An 11,028-nucleotide genomic window follows, 5' to 3' on the forward strand; every position below is an offset into this window, starting at 1 on the left:
GACCCTATGTTCTGTTGTTTACCTTCCACATTCTCAGGTAAATGTGTACCTTCAGCCCCAGCTATAGGAATTTGAAAATGTCATCATTTTAACAAAGCTAAACAACAATTAAACTGTTAGTCTACAGCTCCCATTGTTATTTTACAGACTGTAATGCCTCACTGTAATTGCTTGTTTATCCCTTTATACATGATATCCACCTGAACCGTCTTGTAGGCTAATGCCGTCTTTGATTCTTTTAAGCTGTATCTCTGCTGTCTAAAAAACAAACTGACTTAAAGTCATGGGCTTATGGGAAATGGTGTTCATTTAAGGCTGCCAAAAGACTTATATTAGATGTGGAGTGAGACACATTATAGGTCATGTTATAGAGCAAAATTCAATGTGGTTTAGAATTTTTTTTTCTTTACTCGTGGAACAGAACCTGAAATTTCTGCTGTCTTATTTCAACTCTCTATAGCTCATGGTTTTAAGTGCATAGCGCAAGTGCTTTTAGGCAATGTCAAACTCCAAACAGTGCAAAGTAAGGTGCAAGGGTGTATTTTGGGCCTACCATAAATTCAGCCAATTAGAGTGTCATTGTCTATTTCCTTTAAAAGCCATGTGTGAATGCACCTGGTGCATTGCTACTTACAAGGCGGATTCTTCAAGTTGGAGAAGCGAGCAGTTTTCGACTGAGAGTAAAGCAGTAAGAGCAGCAATGTAACTACAGCAAACATTGTGTAGACAACAAAACTAAATACTGTAGTTATAAACTTGAATGAGGAAACAGAACTAACCTTTTAGCTTCTGAAAAAAGGGTTTATGTGTTTTTTTGTGTATAAATCTGCACAACGTCTCTTAATGGGGAGTTAGACAGCAGCTCATCTCTGCTCTCTGCTACGTTCACATTTTAGAGAATGTGATTAATGTATTTCTCATGAGTGATGTTACCCATCTGCACATCCCAGTGTGTGTAACAAGCAGAGTGTACGCATGATGGGAACCCACCTATTGCTATCTGAATGATTTGCCCTTAAATAGCTGGAAATACTGCGCTATTGACTTTAGAACAGGTTTTTGTTGGTCAATGATGTAATCATTTTGTGCTGTCTCAAGATACCCAGCTGGCCAACAACACCATTAGATATTGATATTTGGTTGACTTTTGGTTGTGATGTCAGGTGACCAAAATTCAGTGTCAGAACAATGTCATGTCAATGTGCCTTAGAATACTGTTTACAATGATGTTGATAATTTGTTGGTTTAAGTTATGTTAAGTAAAACACAAAAAAAACATGTCTTACAAATGTCAAATAAGCCAATGTCATGTTGACGTAGAAAAATGACATTTTGTTTATATGTTGAACAAAACCCAACATCTGCAAAACGTCATAATGTTATCTAAAGTTGATAGGCAATTCGAATATTGTCAACCCAATTTTCATTCCGACCAAAATATGTCTGTACAGCGTAAGAGTCCAATGTTTTTCTGACGTCATATTGCCGTTCACTGTCAACTGGGTAGCAATGCAAACGCCAACAATGCATCTGACCACACCTCATGTTAAGTCCTACATGACCATGAGCATATAGATGGGCGCAACATTTGCCACTTTCACAATGTGGGCACTTTCCAAACAGACACTCCCACATCTATCAACAGTTTTGACATGTAATTGTAGAAAAATCACAAGTGTTACTAAATATTACCAGTAGCTCAGTTCTGTTAAAGTGTCCTGGTAAGCCACGACTGTGTGCCAGCATAAACATTATCAGCACCCTGAAACTGAAGCAGCTAAATGGAATCCAGCCATCATTCATTGGTTATTTACACCTGTGCCTCTCTTACCGTCACGTCAAAGTTACATATATATCAATTTCCAGAAAATGTAATATTATGATGCATATAAAAAGACATAAACCATTACTTAATACTTTTTACCACCAGCTCATGGTGTTATAGAGACATTGTGTACCTATCTTTAAAGCTTGCTAGAATGAAGTGTCGTCTGTTCAGGTGAATAGAACAGCTGAAAAAGCTTCTCAAGATCAACACAAAGGATGTCTACATGCAGCTAGTATAATAACCCATAGAACTATGCAACAAGCAAATGTTATCTTGTATGAGTGTACGACCTCAGTGTATCTTCCATACAGCACTGGCTGTGTTTATCTGAGGGGTAGTATCTCATTATCCTGGATACATAATATGTGGGCAAGCTGATGTTTCTATAAGCTGGGATACTGAGGCATGTAAACAATTTATACTGTTCACGATCCATATTTGTGTTTCAACATGAGGCAATAATATGTGATTACAGTGGGACACAAGACTGTTGGAACCACACACCCTTAAATCTGTCCTAATGATGAGTTCCCAAGTAATCTTTAGAGACTGAAAGCAAGCGTATCCGATGTGATTCATCAACTCCAGATCAGATGTTAGAGGTATAATAGCAATGTGCATGTAAGTACATTATATGATATATAAGGTGTCACGTCTGGGAGCCCAGTGTGTTTATGTGATGCCTCAGTGCAAGCTCTGCGTTAATTATCTTCCTTCCAGTGCGTCACCTGTGTCTATTCTTTCCACTCGGGGACTCCACTTCCTGTCATAGTCTCTGCTGAGTGCATTCACGGGGGCGACATAAGCCCAGTGTGCATTCATGCATCGCTCCACCCTCCATACGATGACCCCCCCCCCCCCCCCCAAACCTGCTTTGATTTTGAACGGGCCTGCCAGTCGTACGCTTCACAGTGGAGTCGCCGGCGTGTTGTGCAATGCAGCTGATAATAGAAATGCCATGGAGCTGTATCAGCTGCCGTGCCTGACAACCAGCCTCCGGTCTGTTTACAGTCTCACTGTTCTGTTTGCTTGGATTTCTGTTTGCAGTGTCTTGCACCACAGAGTTTAGAATTGAATCAAATCAAAGTAGATGTGTATTTTCAGACAGGCAGAGTGAGCAACTGTCCACAGGCCCCAGGACACCAGATGCACCCATAAGCCCCAAGTTCACTGTGTGGAGATTAGGTTGTGGGAATTTATTTCTGGTTTGTGGATATTTTGTCTACATCAGTGATACTAAACTTAAATGGCATGCTAGGTAGCCCGGTACAAGCATTTTCTTATACACAATGAAAATAAAATGATTCACACTGGGATTTTATTTTTGTACTTTAAGTGAAAAAAAAATGTGCTGGAGTGCATAAAAAGCATCAAGTAGAGCTTGTTAAGCCCTGCAAATTCAAGTTGAAATACTTTCTAGCACATCCACAATGCTAATTATGGTGTAAAAATACATTTTAAATTAAAAAAATATATGAAGGGTATATGAGGATCAAATTAAAAAAAAAAAAATAATAATCAGAATGAATAATAAACAAAATGGCATGAGAATCCATACACATAAATAAATTTGTAAAATAAATATATGTAATGCACACAATTTTTAAATTTTTAAAATGTATATTTGCCCAGTATGTAGGTGGTTTGTGTCATTTTTTCATATATGGAATAGTCAAAATTTCCAAATGTTACAGCAGTTTCTGAAATTCTGATTGTGTAGAATCAGTTCCTACCAATAAAAATTGTAAGATTTAAAGGGTAAATTCAGTGTAATTGTAAGAAAGAAAGAAAGAACGTTATTTACCCCTAATTACCCCTAATTTCATCCATAAGTTTGGCTTGATTTCTCCATGTTGTGATGAGATTTCCGCTTCAGTATAGGTAGTTTGAAGTCTGCATTCTGTGCTCAAAGCATTGAAAACAACATTTGAAACAACAAAGGCTTTGTGTCTGAGCTCAGCACTCGGCATTGGTGGCTGTTGAGTACATTGAGTTTGACTCTGGAACACATGCATTCTTGTTAACCTTGTATGGCTACACAAAAGGCCACGTGAGTAACTACCACCCCCAGAGGCTCTTCGTAGAAATTAAACCGCAGTCTAATTTTAAAAATGAAAAGAGCATCTTCTTTAGCAAACACAACATTGCTCCTATTTGTTTGAAAGGTTCAGCAGTAAAATGTCATAACATCTATACACTGATTTCTAGAAATAAAGAAAAGAGAAACAACATATAAAATAATAGCATTAAAGGGATAGTTGGGATTTTCTGACGCAGCGTTGTATGGGTTACCTATTATACTCAATGCATTACCTATCGTAGATGTCAGCTGGCGTGCCCCCAGTTTGGAGAAGTGGCAGGCTGCAGTAGACCAGCAACTCCTGCGTTCGGTGATGTTAAATCACTGTTTTTGTTTTTGAAGTCTGGCTTTGAGGAGAGCGATGTAACAGCTACAGGTAAAGCAGTGAAAATATTTTGAATATGGCGTACACTTAAACTGATATTGATTTTTTTATGTGGGATCTTTATGAGGTATCTAAAGTATGTGTTGTTGCTGGCCCTGTCCAAGCAGTTCATTGCTTAGCTTCTGTGTCAGTACACCTGCCTGCTTCTCCAAACTGGTGGCGTGTTGACTGACATCTACTGTGTGTAATACACTGACTATGGATAAGTGCTCCATACAACCAGGGGTGTAAATATAGATATGCAGTGTGGTTGCACCAGGGCCTATCAAGTGGGGCGCCTGTAAACAGACTTGCTGTAGGGCCCGCTTTCTCTAGAGCAGAGAATGGGCCCTTGCAAGTGATTCAACTTGCCACCTCAGAAATACGCCTGTGTAAAAAAAAACAACCTTATGTTAAACTACAAATGCTGTCATCTACTATATATACCCTTGAGACGGCAAACCCATCAGTCAATGTTTATTTTTCTGTCTGTTGTGAAATAGTCAATAGCAGTCTATAACACAATTATGTTCATTTTACAAAAAATTATAAGAAAATATAAACTATAAAGGGCTGGACGAGGTGTAGTGGTTAGCACTGTCGCCTCACTGCAAGAGGGTCCCTGGTTTGATCCCAGGAGGGAGCCCTTCTGTGTGGAGTTTGCTTGTTCTCCCCGTGTCAGTGTGGGTTTTCTCCGGGTACTTTGGCTTCCTCCCACAGTCCAAAGACATGCAGGTTGGGGACAGGCTAATTGGTGACTCTAATATATATAATTTTTATTTTATTTGGTACTTTTGTCATATGTAGTTGGCAGTGATGATGATATGTACGTTGATGTTGTCCAGTGTCAAGACTATATCATACTATGATATGTATTACTATAAAATATATGGTATATATATATATATACACACACACACACACACATATATATATATATATATACAGTACAGGCCAAAAGTTTGGACACACCTTCTCATTCAATGCGTTTTCTTTATTTTCATGACTATTTACATTGTAGATTCTCACTGAAGGCATCAAAACTATGAATGAACACATGTGGAGTTATGTACTTAACAAAAAAAGGTGAAATAACTGAAAACATGTTTTATATTCTAGTTTCTTCAAAATAGCCACCCTTTGCTCTTATTACTGCTTTGCACACTCTTGGCATTCTCTCCATGAGCTTCAAGAGGTAGTCACCTGAAATGGTTTCCACTTCACAGGTGTGCCTTATCAGGGTTAATTAGTGGAATTTCTTGCTTTATCAATGGGGTTGGGACCATCAGTTGTGTTGTGCAGAAGTCAGGTTAATACACAGCTGACAGCCCTATTGGACAACTGTTAAAATTCATATTATGGCAAGAACCAATCAGCTAACTAAAGAAAAACGAGTGGCCATCATTACTTTAAGAAATGAAGGTCAGTCAGTCCGGAAAATTGCAAAAACTTTAAATGTGTCCCCAAGTGGAGTCGCAAAAACCATCAAGCGCTACAACGAAACTGGCACACATGAGGACCGACCCAGGAAAGGAAGACCAAGAGTCACCTCTGCTTCTGAGGATAAGTTCATCCGAGTCACCAGCCTCAGAAATCGCAAGTTAACAGCAGCTCAGATCAGAGACCAGATGAATGCCACACAGAGTTCTAGCAGCAGACCCATCTCTAGAACAACTGTTAAGAGGAGACTGCGCCAATCAGGCGTTCATGGTCAAATAGCTGCTAGGAAACCACTGCTAAGGAGAGGCAACAAGCAGAAGAGATTTGTTTGGGCCAAGAAACACAAGGAATGGACATTAGACCAGTGGAAATCTGTGCTTTGGTCTGATGAGTCCAAATTTGAGATCTTTGGTTCCAACCGCCGTGTCTTTGTGAGACGCAGAAAAGGTGAACGGATGGATTCCACATGCCTGGTTCCCACTGTGAAGCATGGAGGAGGAGGTGTGATGGTGTGGGGGTGTTTTGCTGGTGACACTGTTGGGGATTTATTCAAAATTGAAGGCACACTGAACCAGCATGGCTACCACAGCATCCTGCAGCGACATGCCATCCCATCCGGTTTGCATTTAGTTGGACGATCATTTATTTTTCAACAGGACAGTGACCCCAAACACACCTCCAGGCTGTGTAAGGGCTATTTGACCAAGAAGGAGAGTGATGGAGTGCTGCGGCAGATGACCTGGCCTCCACTGTCAACGGACCTGAACCCAATGGAGATGGTTTGGGGTGAGCTGGACCGCAGAGTGAAGGCAAAGGGGCCAACAAGTGCTAAACACCTCTGGGAACTCCTTCAAGACTGTTGGAAAACCATTTCAGGTGACTACCTCTTGAAGCTCATGGAGAGAATGCCAAGAGTGTGCAAAGCAGTAATCAGAGCAAAGGGTGGCTATTTTGAAGAAACTAGAATATAAAACATGTTTTCAGTTATTTCACCTTTTTTTGTTAAGTACATAACTCCACATGTGTTCATTCATAGTTTTGATGCCTTCAGTGAGAATCTACAATGTAAATAGTCATGAAAATAAAGAAAACGCATTAAATGAGAAGGTGTGTCCAAACTTTTGGCCTGTACTGTATATATATATATATATGTATATATATATATATATATATGTATTAAATGCCAGAACTTGATCTGTATAAAATGCACATGTGCATGCACCACATGGACTAATAGGATACCTGCTGGCACAGCTACCTGCCCACGTCATGCTGCATGTTTAATGAATATGATTGTAAGTCAACATTTAATTTGAAATAAAATGCCGTTCAAAGCAGCCCACCTTTAATGTCAGACACATCAAAGAGAAGCTAATCTGTTTGGACTGTGAGACATGAAAGGAGAGCAGATGAGGTTGCTGGCAGCTTGTAGCATCATGTGGAAAACACCGCCCGTCCAAAAAAGGTCAGCAGGTTGTTGTTTAAGCAGATATCAACCTGGCGAGCCTTGCAGTGACCTCTGTGACCCCTTCCAGCTGGGTACGGCACAGATACTTCCACTGACGAGTTGAGTTTGATTCGCTCCAGACTTGTGATTATAAAGGATGGCGTTCTTAATCAGCTTCCTCCCTGGGATTCATTATGCAGCCGGCAGTGAGTAATGAGCGTGCCCAGAGCTTTGAAGCTCACTTTAATCACGGCACTGAAGACTATTACTAAGCAACAGGAACTTGCAGATGTCTCAGAAGGATGCGTGGTGACGGCGGATGGAGTGATGTTCACCTAAGGAGATGAGACCAAGTCAAAGAGGCACTTGTGGTTATCCAACTGTCTGTACCACTCTGGCATTTGTTGTTATGCATGTGAGTATCACTCAGTTTCACAGTTCATCATGGTTTTTCATTGGTTTGGAGTGTGAACGAACCCAGCAGAGCAGGAAACCAGAGAACAAACAACTCAAACATCACTCATGCAGGCTAAAAATTTCAACAGTGAATTTGTGACTGATGTTAACAGATGGCAGAATTAAAGGATAAATTCTTTGCTTTCTGGCTTAAGAAGAAATTGCTGAAATTGATGCAACTGTCATGGACAGGTGTGTAGACATGTTGGAATTCTTAAAGGACCACACCAGTCCAGACCAGCCCTTAATAACTTGCACTGGGCACAACAACACACTCACCTGTTTTCACTCTCCCCTGCCTGCTTTTCTCAGTCAGTGGCTATTCTAAGTAAAATTACATTACACAAACGTTGGCCTTGAAAAGTCAAATCTTACGATACTAAATGCAGGCTGAGGGCAGCAAGCTCACGTTGGTACCAAAACCAGCTGGGTCTACCGCCACGAATTTTAATGAGAAGACACGTTCTTTCAAGTAACCCCAACGAAGCTATACACTGCCATCGCCAATGTGCAATGAACATCACCTGCTTATGCTCTGGTCCAAGCTGCATCAACCAATGAGACCATGTCAGCGACCACAGCAATAAAATGTACCTGTGTCCAGTTTGATACACTCAGGGATTTGTTATGACAGCTTTAATTGGTATGACCAGCATTAGCGCTAAGGGGCTAATCTTAGCTAGTTATGTAACTAAAATTACATGGTCAGTTTTAGACTTACTTTTAAGCTGCGACCAGTAGCTGTAGATTGCACTGTTGGTTGGTCAGTTGATCGGTCGGTTGGTCGGTTAACAATAACTTCCTTGCTGCCTTTAGCAGCCACAGTTTTTCCCCTAGGAGGCATAATTTGGCATGGTGGTTGCAGCTATTGTGAATTCATGCTTGTTTTTTTCTTTGTGTGTGTCTCTTACTACAGGGCTACATTGACCATCATAACACAATAGGCTATTTATGGTCCTTTAAAATGTAGAAAAAAATAACAGTGACAGTTATGACTGTTCAGCAAAGTGTAGTCATCATAACGGCCAAATAACATGACATGGGAACGGTACAACACTTCAGCTGTGGCATTTCCGCAGCAGACTGCGATGATTATATTCAACGGAAGCTGCTACACTGAACATGGAAGTTGCACTTGCGCACACCAGCTACGTAATTTTTGCGTGGCTGGTGTATCTTTGAGAACAAACAAGCAAAATGATATAAAATGAATACCTTGTAACAGGCAGTGCTAAGCAGCAGAGCAGACGTGTGTGTTTTTACATTTCATTAAAAAATAAATCAATCGAATCAGTGCATCCTGTTGTTAAAACAATCCAGTTAATTAACTCAGTACCAGTTAATATAGTCTATATGCTTCCGAACCCTTCACAATTAACTGCATTATTGCTTGGCAAAACTCAATACACACACAGTGCAGCTGGCAGCGACCACAGCCTGCAGAGATGGAGTCTATGTAGCAGGCAAAGAACCCCACTCCGCTCGGGCTACGTGACAGGCCGCATCCGTGCCCAGTGGATTTCAGCTATTAGGCTGAAAGAATGTGGTACCCCCTGGTGAGGTAAGGTATATTTACTTCCTGTTTTACTACTTGTTTTAATTTTGTAATAAAAAGATCATTAAAATATTTAACACATGTACAAGTACAGACGAGTCAGTGAACTGACTCAGTGATATCCATTACACAGCGATAGTATGTTTACTAATATTAGCTAACCGTAAGTTACAGGTTACACCAGACCAAGCCCTGAGTGTATGAATCAGAGCAAGTAGCATTTTATGTCTTATGAATTCAAATTTTCATCTTGAAGCAGATGATTGTTGTTTCCTCTTTCAGAATTTACATCAGCAAACCTTAAAGTGATGCATTAAGTCAAATCTTTGCGTAATTTAGATTCTGCTGTCATTCAATGTATGTTTACATTTACATTTCACTACATTTCCTCAAACATGATCACTTTGAGAGTTGGATAACATGCTATGAATACTATTGGTGTACTAAAATATTATTTACACACAGAACAGGAATATTTGTACAAATTATTAGGGTCCAGGCAGCTAAGCTGCCAGGACACTATTGTAATCCTAGGTATTCTTCTTCTTTCTTCTTTCTTCTTCCGAGGAAATCATACTTCCCATGGGTGAAAACTCACCAAACTTTGCACAAAGGTCCAGTCTCATGCCAGATATCCTCAGCTGTAAACTCAAGCCAATAGTCCTGATGGTGGCGCTACAGCAAGCGTCTAAAGTTCAAAACTTTGAAAATTCATAACAAATCAACCATACGTGCTACAACTTCACAACTTTCATCAAACTGTAGCCTCAATACTGAAACTTTTGTACATTTAAATCTATTAAAAATTATGAAGTTCATTACTCTTTTTTCAAAAACTGTGAAACTTCTTAAACCTATCTCCTCCCACAATTTTTGCTCAATTGACACCAAACTTGCTACAGAGCATCTTCAGATTGTCCTACACAAACAATCCACACAGATATTTGATTTATCGAAAATTGAGCCTACAGTGCATCAAAATGTTTGACTGTAAACAGTATTGTAAACATATACATGCAAATTCTTGCTAAATAAATCTTCAATGTTCATAAAAAAATGACAGAATTCTAGAGTCATGGTGGATGATGTGTGGCAAATTTCAGAATTTTATCTCAAAAACTGAATTTTTGACAGCATTTTGAATTTTGCTCTAATGTGAACAATTGGAGTCAATGTAAAAATGGCAATTTTAAACATCAGTTTTTCACTTATGGAGCAAATCAATCATTGTTACAAACAAATGACCAACATCTCCATGCTGTCTAGATGCAATATGTGTATTTTCAGATTTTTGTTTCAATAACTGAATTTTTTACAGTGGTTTGAAATCTGCTTTTCCATGCATGGACAGCTGCTAAAGCTGCACGTCTGGCTTAGTCAATTTGTGAAGCTACACATGAATTGTCACTGACTAATTAGCTCAGTGAGATAGAAATTGATTCTTAGTCTCAGAGGTTGTGAGTTCAAGCCTCAGCTGATGCAAAAGGCAGATTGTGTTGCTAAATGTCTTCCAATTCTTCTGCTTGTTGCTCAGAATTGCCTAAAAATGCCCAGACCCGACCCATCGCTGCGCAGCAGCTATAATATAATTTTGTTTTTCTGGTTTTCTGATTGTTGCTTTCACACCTGCTGGGCTGTGAAGCTGCTGTCCTATGAATGCTATTAGAAACAAGCGCTGGGATGTGTGGGTAACCTTGAGTGTTTCTTCTGGGAATCTTAAATCCTCTGTGTGGGTTCATGTCCTTGCTCCATGAAATATAGATGCCTTGGACTATATTCTTAAATTAGAGAGGCATCATCTTGTTGCCCGTAGTGACAGCAATGCAACACTGAAATTGTCTTGCAAGGGCAGAACTGA

This window comes from Epinephelus lanceolatus, chromosome 13 (genome assembly GCF_041903045.1).
Source record: "Epinephelus lanceolatus isolate andai-2023 chromosome 13, ASM4190304v1, whole genome shotgun sequence".
NCBI lineage: Eukaryota > Metazoa > Chordata > Actinopteri > Perciformes > Serranidae > Epinephelus > Epinephelus lanceolatus.